Consider the following 17,568-nt stretch of genomic DNA (forward strand, 5'->3'; position numbering starts at 1 on the left):
GGATAAAATCCATTATTTAGCAGGACATACAAGGACTATGCCTACCTCCCCAGCTTCCTGTCTGTCACTCCTCTACCTTGTATAAATCTTAATTATGCTGTGTTTTTTTTAATGCTATGTTCTGCTTTCTATAGCCACATATAGCCATCTCATTCTTTACTGATAAGTTTTTAATTAATTCTACTAGAGATTCAGCTTTATCATCACCTCTTTCCAAATTCTTTTCCTGGTCTTTAGTCATACTAGCTGAACTTCTCCATGGCATTGATCACAGTCAGTTATAACAGTCTGTGTACCAACCCACTGCCCCACAGCTGACTGAGTATCTTGGATGCCAGTACTGTGACTTTAGCATCTATCCCAGTTACTAGTACAATTTTCGCTTAATGAATATTTGTTTAATAGATCATTAAATGAATGAACCTTATTAATCTGTCAATAATTGCACTATGACTCTAGCAGCTATCTCATTTGGCTCCAGAATTCTTTAGAAGATCCCCAAAGCTAGCTTAATTAATCAAAGCATAGAAAACAGTATGGTATATTTAGATTTCAATAGTATATTGAGTCCATGTGATAAAATCACTTTAAAATAATTTACTTGGAATTAGGGATTCATATACAAACAAGGATTTCTTTATGTCATTAACTATTTAGCGATAGATGGAGAGAACTGGATTAAATTACTATGTCAAAGAAACTTTTACATTAACAGCATTACTGCTTCAAAACATTGGAAAAGTAGTTCTGAAGAAAACTGAAAGTTTCTTTGTATTGTTTAAACATTTAAGTTAGTAGTTTGATGGTCAGGTTTTTTAGCAAGTTAAATACCAAGAGTAAAGTACTTGGATTGCTAAGGTAAACCATCCACCAACATGAACTTTAAGTCAATTAAATGGCATGTTTAAAGTATACAAAAAGTACATATAAAAAGCTATTATACTTTAATATGAAAGCATATGTCAATATGAGTTTTTTCTCTATTTTTAATCAAGTTAATTTAGCTCTATGATATATTTGTGAAAACATGGAAAAACATGATTAGAATTTTGGTTCTATAAGGTAGGTGTCATATTAACTTCTAAAAACTACCTGTTACTTACTTGTAAAATGCAGAAAGTAATAATATATAAAGAAAAGTTGTAAAAATTAAATGAGATGATCTATGCGACCAACTAAGCACAGTGTATATATAGCATATGGTAAGCATTGAATTTATGTCAACTATTTGTTTACTATAAACATAAATAAAATCTATATGATAGGCAGTATATGAATATATGACTAAAACTAGAAACAAATTTTTTTTTAGTTGACATATATTAATTTGAGTAGTAAAATAAAATAAATCCATTTTTTCAATACTTTTGTTGTATTTTTTTCTTCCCAATATTTAGTTTGGCATTATGTAGCCCTTTCCCTCCATCACCTTCTAAAATATCAGAGGGCTTATTCTCAGAAAATGATTCAAAGTAATATCTTTAATAATGAATTTTTTATTGTTTCCAATGACATATTTATTAGCATATTTAATAAGGAAATTAACTACATGATTTCCAGACATAAAATGAATAATTAGCATTTCTTAGGGAAAACTCATTTGCTTTTAAAATTTTATCATTTATTCGTATTGACCATTTCTAATAGCTAAGTTGAAGCCTGGCTTGGATAATTTTGAGCATTACTTTACTAGCGTTTGAGATGACCGCAATTGTGCGGTAGTTTGAGCATTCTTTGGCGTTGCCTTTCTTCAGAATTGGAATGAAAACTGACCTTTTCCAGTCCTGTGCCCACTGCTTCCAGCGTTCAAGCTGGTTTTAGTAAAGGCAGAGGAACCAGAGATCAAATTGCCAACATCCACTGGATCATCGAAAAAGCAAAAGCGTTCCAGAAAAACATCTATTTTATGCTTTATTGACTATGCCAAAGCCTTTGACTGTGTGGATCACAATAAACTGTGGAAAATTCTTCAAGAGATGGGAATACCAGACCACCTGACCTGCCTCTTGAGAAACCTGTATGCAGGTCAGGAAGCAACAGTTAGAACTGGACATGGAACAACAGACTGGTTCCAAATAGGAAAAGGAGTACGTCAAGGCTGTATATTGTCACCCTGCTTATTTAACTTATATGCAGAGTACATCATGAGAAACGCTGGGCTGGAGGAAACACAAGCTGGAATCAAGATTGCCGGGAGAAATATCAATAACCTCAGATATGCAGATGACACCATCCTTATGGCAGAAAGTGAAGAGGAATTAAAAGGGCCTCTTGATGAAAGTAAAAGAGGAGAGTGAAAAAGTTGGCTTAAACTCAACATTCAGAAAACTAAGATCATGGCATCTGGTCCCATCACTTCATGCAAATAGATGGAGAAACAGTGGCAACAGTGGCTGACTTTATTTTTCTTGGCTCCAAAATCACTGCAGATGGTGATTACAGCCATGAAATTAAAAGACATTTACTCCTTAGAAGGAAAGTTATGACTGACCTAGACAGCATATTAAAAAGCAGAGACATCACTGTCAACAAAGGTCCATCTAGTCAAGGCTATGGTTTTTCCAGTAGTCACGTATAGATGTGAGAGTTGGACGATAAAGAGGGCTGAGCACCGAAGAATTGATGCTTTTGAACTGTGGTGTTGGAGAAGACTCTTGAGAGTCCCTTGGACTGCAAGGAGATCCAACCAATCCATCCTAAAGAAGATCAATCCTGGGTGTTCATTGGAAGGACTGATGTTGAAGCTGAAACTCCAATACTTTGGCCACCTGATGTGAAGAGCTGACTCATTGGAAAAGACCCTGATGCTGGGAAAGATTGAGGGCAGGAGAAGGGGACAACAGAGGATGAGATGGTTGGATGGCATCACCGACTCAGTGGACATGGGTTTGGGTGGACTCCGGGAGTTGGTGATGGACAGGGGAGCCTTGCATGCTGCGGTTCATGTGGTCATAAAGAATTGGACACCACTGAGTGACTGAACTGAACTGAACTGAATAGCTAAGTTATGTAAGTATAAAAATGCCACAGAGAAGTCTTGTTAACTTGTATATTGAAATCATCAAAATGAAAGATAAAAGAATAAAAATGTTCCACATAAATAAGTCCATCCACAAAATCTTTAAATTCAAATTTAGCTATTCCCCAAAAGTACTGTTTTAAAATAAAAAAAAAAAAACAACAACTCTAGGTGATAGAAATAAATAGTTTTATATTAAGTTTTAAATGTACAACTATTGTATGCTTTCCACTTCAAGTCTTGACAATTATTTCCCTGTTGGGTCTAAATCAGGCAATAGATGCCAGTAAGCTGAACTAGTGTTATGCTTACAGCTGCAGCTGCATCATCTCAAAAATAGCTGTGAAAAAGAAAAAAAAAATCAAAACAAACAACAACAACAAAAAAAACTGTAGAATGATTTGGAAAAGATATGGAAGTCATCTTAGATTTCTATGAAACTGCAGTCAAACCCTTGCACCTGGCTTCCCTGAGGTCCGTTTTATTTTAGCTGACAATAGTACAGTTGGAAATTTCCTTATCATGGGCACAGGGACATGTTAGAGCTACTTAATTTTTTTGTCGTAATTGCTATCTTATCTTATCCTTCGAGATAGTAAAAAAAAAAAAAAATCACTTATGCTTTTTATAAGCTTTTTTGTTTGCTTCTTTCTGACTTTAGGTTAAAATGCATTTGCATGTGTGTATATGTATGTGTGTTTTATAAAAACCATTGTTGTTCTAGAATTCATATCTTAATGGGTAACAAAGAAAATGCCAATGTTTAATCATATTAGAATAAGGGATGCAAAATAAGTTTTGCATATACTCTTAAGCTTATGAGTCAGTCAATTATATAATAAATTTTCATTAGAGTTTTACTAGATCGAATGCATTTGCTAAGCATTTTGTGGGATTGATAAAAGTGTATAATTCTTACTTTGTTCAAGGAGCCCCCAATATTTCACAACGTGGAGACAGTAAAAGAAGAAAGATAATGATATAAGTAGAAGGAGGTGACATATCAATTTTCTAATAATCTAGTGTAAATAATTCTAGATCTGGCTAATCCAAATCTAGTATTTTTAGGGAAATACCGGCAACTGGCGGTTCTGGATTGTTTTTGTAAATATAAAAATGCACTTAAGATATCTTAAATAGCTTAACTAAAGTAAATCTCTCTCTCTCTTTTTAGTTTGTACCTCTTAATTTTCCTCAGCTGTTTCTCGCATCCCCTCACCTTCCTAGCAACCAATTTGTTTTCTGTGTCTATGTAGAAAATTTTTGTTATGTTCATTTGTTTTATGTTTTAGATTTCACATACAGATGAAATCATAGTTTGTTTTTTACCTCTGTCTGAGGGAGACTACTACTACTGAGCAGACTACCCTCAAAGTCCATCCATGGCAAGATTTAATTCTTTTTTTATGATAAGCAATATTTCATTTTATACATAAACTGCATCTTCTTCATTCATTATTATAATAAGGCCTCATATATCTCAGAGGTGACAAGTACTTCAGAAAAGAAGTCTACAAAGTGAGTATGCAAGTAAATTGCAAGTCAGTAGATCATTTGTAATCAAATGTTTCATGATTTCTTTAAAAATCATAAAGAAATAAAAAAAATTTAAGATTGGGTTAAATATTGAAAGTTTTGGTTTCCTTTTTCAAGAAAATAGTTTAGGGACCAAGAGATTAGAAAGTTCTAATCTATGCACTGTCACAAGCTTCTCATCTATGACCTCCTTTTCTTATATATAAAATGAAGGGATTCATTTTGTCATTAATATTCCCATTTTCTTTCATTTACCTGTTGTGCAGAATAGTACATCCTTTGACTTGTCCGAAATCAGATGGCTTCATTAATTTTACCATAGCTTTTAATGTGGTCAACATATTATTTTTCATTTAGCAAAAATATTGTTCATTTGTGTATCTCACAAAAATTAGTTGTAGGTGAGGCACTGTGGATAAAGGGCATCACACCTAAATAGAAATCTGTAAACTACCCTTCCCTATGAGATGCTAGTAGATAGTTTCCCTAATTGCCCTCCACACACATTTCCTGCTTATATTTTTTTTTGTTAACTCCTAATTAGTTGAGCCTGAGGCTTTACCTGAGTGAAACAGGAACTAAATTTTCACTCCCTCAATAAAGTAGCTAAGTATAATTTTTTTAAGTTTAATAAGTTTTCCAGTTGTATTTTAATAAAACCTGTAAGTTAAAATGCTATGTGATTTTTATAAAATGATTTTCATAATAATTATTATATGGTTATTGCTTGTGCACTAGAATGTTGACAGAAATGTGTGGATGCCTCTTTATAGATCTATGTATAATTAGAAAAAAAGTTTAGCCTAAGATTTTCTGTCAAAACCAAAATACCCTCATTCAGAAATAACATCCATTTGCCTGTTTTATAATCCTGTTGTTATTTGGATAGCATCTTCAATCACAGTGTTCAAACTTTAAGTAAATAGGTTCATGTCAATGGACTTCTCTAAAATGCTGGATGCCTGTTTACCTTTTACACACACACATACACACGTGTTTTTGTTCACATAACTCTGTAGTTTTCAATATAAATTGATCACTTTTTCTTGAATTGCCAGCTTCTCAATTATTATTAGTCCTCTGCACCCTTGACACTGGACAAATCATCACAAACTTCTTTTCACTGAAGAATCACATGACATTAAACTTTAAAACAAAGATCATTCCATTACAGATCTCTGAGATACCAGCAAGATCATTCTATTACAGATCTCTGAAATACCAGCAAGATCATTCCATTACAGATCTCTGAAATACCAGCAGCGTGGTATCTTTTGTAGTCTGCTATTAACAGAAAGTGAGAGTGAAGTTGCTCAGTCATGTCCGACTCTTTGCGACCCCACGGACTGTAGCCTACCAGGCTCCTCCATCCATGGGATTTTCCAGGCAAGGATACTGGAGTGGGTTGCCATTTCCTTCTCCAGGAGATCTTCCCAACCTAGGGATTGAACCCAGGTCTCCCGCATTGTAGGCAGGTGCTTTACAAAGTATGAGCCACCAGGGAAGTCCTAAGTATTGTTATATTATGGCAAAAGTTATGGTGGCCATACTTGTATTTCAGGTTTATTAAAAAAGATTATTCAACATTAAGAAACAAACAGCCCACTTATAAAATGATCCATGGATTTTAAAAGGCACTTTACTACAGAAGATATACAGGCAATAAATAAATGATCCACAGTATATGTCATAAGGAAATGCAAATTAAAACAGCAATGAGATACAACTGCATTCATGTTAGAATTGCCAAAATCTAGAACACTTTCATCACTAAATTCTGGTAAGGTTGTAGAGCAATAGGAATTCTCATACATTCCTGGTGGGAATGCAGAATGTTGTAGCCACTTTGGAAGACAGTTTGACATTTCTTATAAAACCATACATACTCTTAACTTTGTGTGTGCTAAGTCTCTTAGGTTGTGTTTGACTCTTAGTGACCCTATGGACTGTAGACCACCAGGCTCCTCTCTCCATGGATTCTCCAAGCAAGAATATTGGAGTGGGCTGCCATGTCCTCCTCCAGGGAAGCTTTCCAACCCAGGGATCAAATCTGCATCTCTTATGTCTCCTGTATTGGCAGGCAGGTTCTTTACCACTAGTGCCACCTGGGAAGCCCACTGTTAACCTTATGACAAAGCAGTTGTGCTTCTTGGTATTTACCTAAAAGAGCAGAAAACTTATGTCCACACAAAACTCTGCACGTGGATGTTTATAGTTGCTTTACTCATAAGTGTCAAATTTTGAAAGCAACCAAGATATCTTTTAGTAAATAAGTGAATAAACTCTGGTACATCCAGACAATGGAATATTATTCACTGATAAAAAGAGATGAGCTATTAAAGCCATGGAAAGACAGGGAGAAAGCTTCAATGCATATTATTAATACTAAGTTGAAGAAGCCCAGAATAGGAAATGGCAACCCACTTCAGTATTCTTGCCTGGCGAATCCTATGGACAGAGGAACCTAGTGAGTTACAGTCCATGGAATTGCAAAGAGAGTCAGACACGACTTAAGAGATTGAACAACAAGCCAATCTGAAAATATTATGTACTGAATGATTCAACTATATGACAAAGAAAATGGAAAACTAGGGAGATGGTAAAAAAAAAAAAAAAAATCAGTGGTTGCATGAGATTGTTGCCAGAGGATGAATAGACAGAGCACAGAAAATTTTCAGTGAAAATACTCTATATGATACCACAATGATAGATATACACCATTAAACATTTGTTCAAACCCATACAAAGTACAACACAAAGAGTGAAATGTAAACCGTGGGCTTTGCATGATTATGATGTGTCAATGTAGGCTCATTCTTGGTGAAAGTGTACCATTTTGTGATGCTGACAATGAGGAAGGCTACGCAAGTACACAATATGTGGGAAAGCTCTATATTTTCTTTTTAATATTTTTGCAAACCTAAAGCTATTCTAAAAATATAAACTTTATCATTTTCACTTTTCATAAACTGTGTGTGAATCATTATTCTACTCTTTTTTCATTCTACAACTAAATTTTTATATAATTTTAGTAGTATTCAATCTCCAGTTCTATGATACTTTTATCTCACATAAAGTCAAGTTCAGAACTAAAATGTGTAACATAGCACCTTTTTTTTTTAAACCACATATTACATACTTGTTTTTTATTTGTTTACCAATTGTACAAACACATAAAGGGAAGAACACATTGAGATTTAGATTTAGAAAGTATTAAAGCAAGTTTTCAGACAGTTTTTTACATCGTAAATCCAAAGTTCTTTCTCATTTAGCCACACGTGTGCCCTTTTAATTGCTTGCAATGAAGTTGGCTTTTAATGAAAATGGTGCTGCATTTAAAGATTATAATGAATACCTTTCTCAATGCTTATAATTTTTTGCTAAATTTCACTGCAGAATTCAGCCAAGATTCACCAAAATTCTGTATTTTTAGAGAACTTTCTATAATGTGCTTTCTAGCTAACATTGGAGTGACCAAAGTAGTCTGTCTACTTCTAGACTGAGCAGTTTGTCAATGACAAAGACAGGCCTTGACGCCACTTTCTCTTTCTCACCCCTACTCCATTCTTTTCCATGAATGACCAAGCCTTGAAAGCTCACCTTCTACCCAAAGGAAGCGTTAGTCTTGATTCCAGCCTTTCCCTAATTGTATTCCTCAGATTTATACTTAAGCATAAAGAAACTTGGCAAAATTAAAATGCTACAGGAGGAATCACGTTCAGAAAACATTGCCCTAGTGAAGACAAATTTCTTTACAGCAGGACTGTTCAGTGCCTACATTCTACAAATGCTGATATGTATTATGATTCTCTAAAAAGAGGAAACAGTAGTTTTTTTTCAAGTTTATTTGATATTGGAAACTTGACTTAGTTGAATACCTGATTTGGCAAATCCAGTTTGAGAAATACAGCTTTAGCAACTATTTATACTTTAGCATAAAGGAAGAAGAGGAGACTAGGATTTGGTAAGAGTAAATTTAACTTAATGTCAGTGAGATTCCAAATATAAATGCTAATTTTGGTGACAAATATACTTAGGGCTTATTCTGCAGCAGTTCACCAGCACTGATGTAGCTGATGGGCAGAGTAGTAGAAGGAAAGAGATTCTCTTTTTTATGGAAGTGTGTGCTGACAGTGGAAGTGCAGTTGTTAATTTTCACCACAAGATTGTAACAACAGCTACATAAATACTTTAGCCAACATAACCTGCAATGCAAGAGTAGAGTAATAGGTGTCTTTAGTGCAACAGACAGCAAATACTTAATCAGGTAATAGAATAATCTTGCCTAAATGTGCTAATAGGCAACTTAAAAAACAAATCAAAAAAAGGAAACAAAAACAGATCCAGTTGAGCAATTTCTTATTGAACTAGTTTGTTTTTAATGTCAAAGTCACTTACAAAATCACTCCCTCTTAGTAAACTAGGAAATTAGGGAGTTAGTAAGCAGCTTGAGGAGTCCACTGAATTATCTCGTTAACACATATGTACTTAGTTTCTGTGTCAATAAAGAGGTGATAATGCTGGAGTTTATTTTCATGTGTATATGCTCTCTGTCCCCAGTTACCTGGTGAACTTAGGGTGATGTCTGCTTGTCTATTATTTTTGAACTGTTTCAATGCTACATTGTTTTTTACAATTTAAGCATTTAACACATTTGGTCAACTTGACGTTCAGGCAAATAAAACAGTCTCTCACAGCTATATTTAATGAGCAGGATCTTTCTAGATTGAAGGAGTTCAGATGTGTTTGCAAGTACATATTTTAATGTCTGGACCCTTAATTTGTCGAGTGAATCAAGAGATTACTTCTATTTTGTTTTTCAAGAGACTCACTCATTGCTTTTCCCACTGACAACACATTTTCTAAATAAATGCTCCAGTATGAAAAATCTGGGAATGATAAAGTGTCTGCTCACACACAGAACCAGAAATTTTACCACTATACAGAGTGAGCTGTTGACAACATTCTTTACACTGTTAATTTTCTGTTAAAAAGTCTTATAATACTTTGGTGTGATTTTCTCTGCATAGAGATCATAGTGGATCTCACAATTATCTCAAAAACATGGAAAATGCAATAAACTGTTTCTCTTTGACCGAATTCTTCAGTCACATAGCTACAGAACAGATAATCACCATTCAGTTACAGAAGAAAAATTCTAATTTTTTATTTTACCCTGCAAAAGGTGTATACTAACTTTATTTAATGAAGATCTCAGGCACTTTTCTGAATCTGTAAGGTCTAAAAACACCTAGTCAAAGACCAGGCCCTCAGAGCTTTTGTAGGTGAGTTGCACTCTTTACCCTAGTCAGGCAGTTGTTGCTCTTACTTCTCTTCTTTATTAAAGGTACAAATGGACTTAGAAAGATCTGCATTTCTTTGGCAGCATTATTCTGCTTCATTTTCTTAATGCTATCCTGTGGGTTTTGCCAGCTTCCTCTTTTATCTACCTCTTCAGCCTAAATTAAATTCAAACAAGCATACATCATTCTCCATGAATATTATAAAACCTAGAAAGTGAACTTTTGTGAACATAATAAATAATAGTTTTGAAGGCAATATTTAAGTGCCTTTTAAAGCAAAGTCATTGCACTTGGTAATGGAACTATATAATTAAACAAAATAAACTGCTTAAGATAACATGAAGACATTAGCTGCAGGAACACTTGGCAAAGCAAGATAATTAAGCTAAGTTCTTGTTTATTTTTTTTTCCTCCTCATTAGTTCAGGTGAAGTGCCTAGGTATATCACTCCTCCTCTCACAAAGACACTTTTGTCAGGTTTCTGACTAGTTGTCTCTGCTTGTGAGGTTGCTTAGTAAGCAAGATCTTCAGGTACAGGAAAGTGAGAGGGCTGTAGAACATATATCATGACTTATTTCTAGCCAATATCCTTCTCATCCCACCTACCACTTAAGTATTTTCAGAATTCTGACAAAAATTGGAAAGCAGGCCTCAAGGCAGTTGTTACTTCTCTGAACCACAGATTTTCCTCTCAGGAAATCTAACTGCATATCTTAAGGCCACTTGGTAGGTACCTGGAGCTAGAGCTAGTTCCCAAACAAAAGGCTATTTTTCTTCTTCATGTGGCTCCCTGAGGGCATGGACACACTTGAGTTTGTTTTCCCTTTGTTCCACATTGAAAAGAGGACCTGGTCACCAGGACGACAGACTTTGACTCAAGGCAAGAAAAACAAAAAATAAGTTGGTTGTTCCCACTGGACCCACCTTTTTTTAGAGAGCTGGCCGATAATTTTGGCTTTTGGCATTTCCCTCATCTTCTGTGAGGCCAGGATTTAATCAGAGGCACATTCACATTCTAACCTGACTTTCTCTGCTTCTCCACTCTATTCCCCACTTGCAAACAAAGACTGCAGCCCATATTGGGCTTTCTTTATAACTCAAAATTTTATTTTAAAAAAGCCATAAAAATAAATTTACACCTTTGCCACCTATTCTTCCAAAATCCAGTGTTTTGGCTCCCCTTTTCTAACTCCATGAGAAAGGCCAGGTTTGTCAAGGAAAGGACTACCTAGAGCTATCCCATAACCACCAGAATCCAGGCAACTGGAATTAAGCAATATAGATATTTCAGGATCAATATAGTATTCTTTGGGTTTCCCTGGTAGCTCAGCTGCTAAAGAATCCTCCTGCAATGCGGAAAACCTAGGTTTGATCCCTGGATTGGGAAGATCCCTTGGAGGAGGGCATGGCAACTCACTCCAGTATTCTTGCCTGGAGAATCGTCAAGGACAGAGGAGCCTGGTGGGCTACAGTCAGCACAGCACGTAATATTCTTTGCTATAATTCACTCTCTTTCATCTAATTATTTCCCTTTTTCTTTCAAGATAAGGTAGCCAGTTTTGTGCTTTTATGTGTAGTACCTACAGAGAGAGCGCACAGTTTCAGTAAAAAGAGGCAAGAATTCTGAGCTATGACTAAATTACTTACCAAACTGAAGGACTAGTTTGCTCTTCATGGAACCGCAAACAGGACAGTTATGAAGCCATACGCAAAGATAAAATTAGGAGGCAGAAAATTTGGTGGCTTCTGAACAGTACCTGTTTGATCCATCTGGGGCCTTCTTTGCCTGTGGCAGCTCATGCAACCATCTCTATTCTGAGGCCAAAGTGAGGCAGCCCTTCCCAGAGTTCCTGATGGCAGTGTTCTCTTGACTGTTGTATTTCAAACCTTATCTCAGATCTAATTTTCTTCCTCTTTTGGAGACTTCCTTGGATAAAGAGGCACTTGAAATCACTTCTCAGAGAGTCCTTCATCACAAACCTTATAATTTTCAAACTCTTTTTCCCCCAAACTCCCCATGTGGAGGAACCTTTTTCTATTATGAGGAAGAAAATGAATGGATATCCTTCCAAATATTTTTTTTTTGTCCTATATCTCAGTTAATGTTATTAAACTTTCCAGTAAGAGAATGCAGATGGTTGAGGTTCCTATTTTTGCCAAGACAGTTCTTCTCCCTCAAAGGAAAGGTTACAGTATAAGCAGGGCATATGGGGAGATGGTGATAACTTAATAAACGACTGATACATGACAGTTGATTTTATTGGTTGTGACTTGTTGATTGTGTGATACAAGTGTTAAAGCAGTAAAGGGCAGTAGTCAGAAGCCCAGAGAAGGCTCTTGACTATTAGAAAATTAATTATCTTAATATTTAGGATTGGGATGAGGACTGACATATATCAATTATTCACACAGTACATAACACACAGAGGAGTGGCTACGAAAAATTATTAATAGTGACACAGAAAAAATCAGTTTCAAAATAGAGCATGGCTTCTGTTGCTGCTTGTACTTCAGAAAAGTGTATATTTCTATCAAACAATGCAAAAAACACATGCATATTAATGGGTCTTCTTAAAACTTTCTCTGTGAGAGGGATTGACTCGGCTCATTTAATACTGATAATCTCATCATAGAAGATCCTTATATAATACTTCTATGAAGTAATGTTTCTATGAACCACTCATGGGGAAGAATAACATGCATCATTTTTTTCTGAGCATGGGGGAGAGTGTATACAGATTTCTCACTGTATTTTCAATATTCTCCGATCCCCCTTTACGTTCCCAATGAGTAAAATCTTTTAAGTTTTTCTAGCCAAAGGAGGATTGAGTAAGGGAAAATTTTACTAGATCCTTCCCTTAAATCTCAAGATTCTCAATTTGGAGGGGAGTTGGACATGGGAATGAGGAAGAAAAGAGAGAGAGAATGAGCCATTTAGTTACTGTGTTCCAGAAGGAGCAAAGAAATCAGTTAATTGTATTCAGTTCACATTATCTGAGAGATGTAGAGAAAAAAAAGTCTACCTATTCTTATCACAAGGATTTAAGTTATCATCTACCAAGCCTGACTCAATCTAGTGGGCTTCTGAATTTGATGAAGGGGTGGCAGGGAATGAACCTGCCTGTGGTGTTGTATATGTCTCTTATGCATTAATCATCAGGTCAGTTCAGTCACTCAGCCGTGTCTGACTCTTTGTGACCCCATGCACTGCAGCATGCCAGGTGTCCCTATCAATCACCAACTCCCGGAGCTTGCTCAAACTCATGTCCATTGAGTCGGTGATGCCATCCAACAATCTCATCCTCTGTTGTCCCCTTCTCCTCCTGCCTTCAATCTTTCCCAGCATCAGGGTCTTTTCCAATGAGTCAGTTCTTCGCATCAGGTAGCCAAAGTATTGGAGTTTCAGCTTCAGCATCAGTCCTTCCAATGAATATTCAGGGCTGATTTCCTTTAGGATGGACTGGTTGGATCTCCCTGCAGTCCAAGGGACTCTCAAGAGTCTTCTCCAACATCACAGTTCAAAAGCATCAATTCTTTGGCACTCAGCTTTCTTTAGAGTCCAACTCTCACATCTATACATGACTACTGGAAAAACATAGCTTTGACTAGACGGAATTTTGTCAGAAATGTAATGTCTCTGTTTTTTAATATGCTGACTAGGTTGGTCATAGCTTTTCTTCCAAGGAGCAAGCATCTTTTAATTTCATGGTTGTAGTCACCATCTGAAGTGATTTTGGAGCCCAAGAGAATAAAGTCTGCCACTGTTTCCATTTTTCCCCATCTATTTGCCATGAAGTGATGGAACCGGATGCCATGATCTTAGTTTTCGGAATGTTGAGTTTTAAGCCAACTTTTTCACTGTCCTGTTTCACTTTCATCAAGAGGCTCTTTAGTTCTTCTTCCCTTTCTCCCAGCAATCTCGATTCTAGCTTGTACTTCATCCAGCCTGGCATTTTGCATGATGTTCTCTGCATAGAAGTTAAATAAGCAGGGTGACAATATACAACCTTGACGTACTCCTTTCCCAATTTGGAACCAGTCTGTTTTTGGAACCATGTCCAGTTCTAACTGTTGCTTCTTGACCTGCATACGGATTTCTCAGGAAGCAGGTAAGGTGGTCTTGTATTCCCATCTCTTGAAGAATTTTCCAGAGGTTGTTGTGATCCACATAGTCAAAAGCCTTGGCATAGTCAATAAAGCAGAAGTAGATATTTTTCTGGAACTCTCTTGCTTTTTGATGATCCAACAGATGTTGGCCATTTGATCTCTGGTTCCTCTGCCTTTTCTAAATCCAGCTTGAACATCTGGAAGTTCTCAGTTCACGTACTGCTAAAGCCTGGCTTGGAGAATTTTGAGCATTACTTTGCTAGCATGTGAGATGAGTGTAATTGTGCAGTGGTCTGAACATTCTTTGGCATTGCCTTTCTTTGGGACTGGAATGAAAACTGATATTTTCCAGTCCTGTGGCCACTGCTGAGTTTTTAAAATTTGCTGTCATATTAAGTGCAGCACTTTCACAGCATCATTTTTTAGGATTTGAAATTGCTCAACTGGAATTCCATCACCTCCACTAGCTTTGTTTGTAGTGATGCTTCCTAAGGCCCACTTGACTTCACATTCTAGGATGTCTGGCTTTCAGTGAGTGCTCACACCTTTTTGGTTATCTGGGTAACAAAGATCTCTTTTGTATAGTTCTTCTGTGCATTAATCATACTATCAAAAAACCCAATTGCCCTTGATATCATCAGTGTTTGTAATTTTTTGCTTATTTAACTTTTTGACCATTTTCTTAAATTTACTGTATACTTTACATATATCTAAATATACAAACACTTTTATTATAAACCAATATGTTCTCACTAAAAAGCATAATCCAGTCACAGAAAGACAAATACTGCATGATTTCACTTATCTGAGGAATTCAAACTGTGAAACTCACAGAAGCAGAGAACAGAATATTGTCTGAAGGCAGGAGGAATTCGGATTTGCTATTCAATGGATATGGGACTTCCCTAGTAGTTCAGTGGTAAAGAATTCGCCTGCAATGCTGGAGATGCAAGCTTGGTCCCTAGGTGGGGAAGGTCCCCTGGAGAAGGAAATGGCAACCCACTCAAGTATTCTTGCCTGAGAAATCCAATGGACAGAGGAGCCTGGTGGCTACAGTCCCTGGGGTCACAAGAGTCAGACACAACTTAGCGACAACACCACCTCCATTTGATGGATACGTTTAGGCTATGCAAGATAATTAAGTTCTAGCGATCTGCTGTACATCATTGTGCCTATAAATAACAATATTATATTGTATACTTAAAAGTCTGTTAAAAAGGTAATTATTATATATGTACATATATATGAAACCTATGTATATGCAGCAACAAAAAGCCCCATAATTCTATACCTGTCATTTTCTCTATGTTTTTCAGCAATCGGTTTGCAAACAATATATTAAAAGACGTGTAATTATAAAGTATGTGGATTTTTGCTTGGTGCTCTTCTATGCTTTCTGTTTCTGTGGTTGTTATGACTGTGACTTGTTTTACTGGATGGGTGTTTTATTATATGTCTCCTACTGAGGCACATAATGGTACAAGGCTATGGTTCTGAACAAGCTGGGCTAAAATTCTGACTCCTCATTTATTACCTGTGGGATCATGGGAAATCTTCATATTCATTCATCTTTGGTTCCCTAAATTTAAAAGAACAGTATCTCATCTTAGGGTTTGTTGTGAGAATGAGAAGAGTAACTAAATGACAAACACTTGCAACAGTACTTGACACATAGTAAGCCCTCAACACATGGAGCTAGCTAACACTATTCTTATTTTACATGGGTGTGAGTTCAATTTTCAATAATTGCCAATGCAATATTACCTTGAAAAAGTTTAATAGAGTTATATACTTTATATTAGATATTACCTAAGATATTAGATTTTTTTGCATCCAAATTATTATTATGCTTTTAATGTAGGGAGTAGAGGAGCTTTGAGAGATACCTGCCATCTTTTAAAATGTGTACAAAACCCCAAAACAGCTATTAGAGGTTTTATGTAATGTAATTACTGAAGGTTCTTCATGAGGTTCTATTAATCTTTTGAAATATTATAAAATTGTCCTCTGTACTATAACATTTCACCTACTTGGCATTCAGTAATTTTCCAAACATATCTTGTGGATACACAGACAAAGTCTATGGAGTATGAATAAGAAAACTTTTGAAGATCTATAATTCACATCACACAATATATGAAATAATGCTCAAGTACTAAATACACTTAAGTTCTTATTCACAGCTATGAAATATCATTTTATATGAATTCCTACTAGTTTTTTCAGAGTTTCCATTAGAATTGCAGCAAAGTAAAATTAAATTAAATTTAAAAATGCAAAATAACATAAAACTTGATTGAATTAAATTGGAGTAAATTGAAATACAGAATAACAGTTTCAGGGAGAGCAGTGAAATATGTGAGCCAGGCATCAGAGGAAATTATGTAAAATATCCACAGAATCAGAACATAAGAACTACAAATATAGCACAGTGTAAGTTCATTTAACATAATGGCAAACTGCCTTACATAACTCAGTATGCCCTGGGGGTATTGTTACATTATAACACAAGACAATAATTTAAATACTTACTGAATCATCAATGACAGTTTAAATGGTTTTCAATGTGCTCTCTTTATACATATAGGAAAGTATATAATAAATTTCAAAAGTATATGACGAAAACTGCCTATGATTTTTAAGTGCCTTTGTTTTAAGTGTTAGAAAAAATAATAAAAACAAATTATTCAAAATGACTTATTCACAGAATGTTTGTATTTTGTTTCAGAGACAGCCACAATCTAGTGAGTTCTGTGCCTATTTTCCTTCATAGTTTCTCATAGACAGATGGCCGGTAAGCATAATGGAGAAGGAAGACTGAAGAGGGCAGCTGTTACAATGAACAAGGAGCCTCAGCAAACTCTCCTGTGTTTCATCCTAGCATCATGTAATGAAATGTTAATCTTTAAATATTATATACATTGTATTTTCCATGTTCTATTTTTTAAAATATTTTATAAATAATGGTATAGTTGCTATAATACATTTCTTTGTGTCACTTATTTAAGCAAAACTATTAACACTGTATTTTTAAAATTTGTTTTTCTTTTGTTTGTTCACTGTAAAATATCCTAATTTTATTAAGAAAATGATTCTCTTAAGATCTATCATCCCACAGAAACCATGGCAGCTTAGTCAAGAAGAGACCAGAAGTATTGGTTCTATATTCTGCTCCATTAAGCAAAGCAAGACTGTAACATCATAATGAGACACTCAGCTGTATAATTTATTCAGTGAAAAGAATATTATGGTTATATTTATCCATTTCAACCACATTACAATTATAATTACCAGCCCCTTCCAATGTTTACATTACAAAACTGTCTTTCATAAAATATACGTCAGTAATACTTCTCATTCATGGCTTTCTCAATATAGTAGTAGGTTGTTTAAAATCTTTAGTATAAATATAAAAGTTTCCTCATTTTTATAAATTTATTTTGTATTTAATTGAAGCCAGTCACTAAAGACAGTATCTTAGTAATGCCATAATGATGCAAAATTATTTATTGTTTGTAAATATACATTTAACATGTCTACGATGCTACAAAAACAGAACAAAACTAACCTACAGATATTCATTTGATAGTTAAGATAGTGAGT

Source organism: Giraffa tippelskirchi, chromosome 9 (assembly GCF_054371585.1).
Source record: "Giraffa tippelskirchi isolate mGirTip1 chromosome 9, T2T-mGirTip1v1.2.pri, whole genome shotgun sequence".
Classification (NCBI taxonomy): domain Eukaryota; kingdom Metazoa; phylum Chordata; class Mammalia; order Artiodactyla; family Giraffidae; genus Giraffa; species Giraffa tippelskirchi.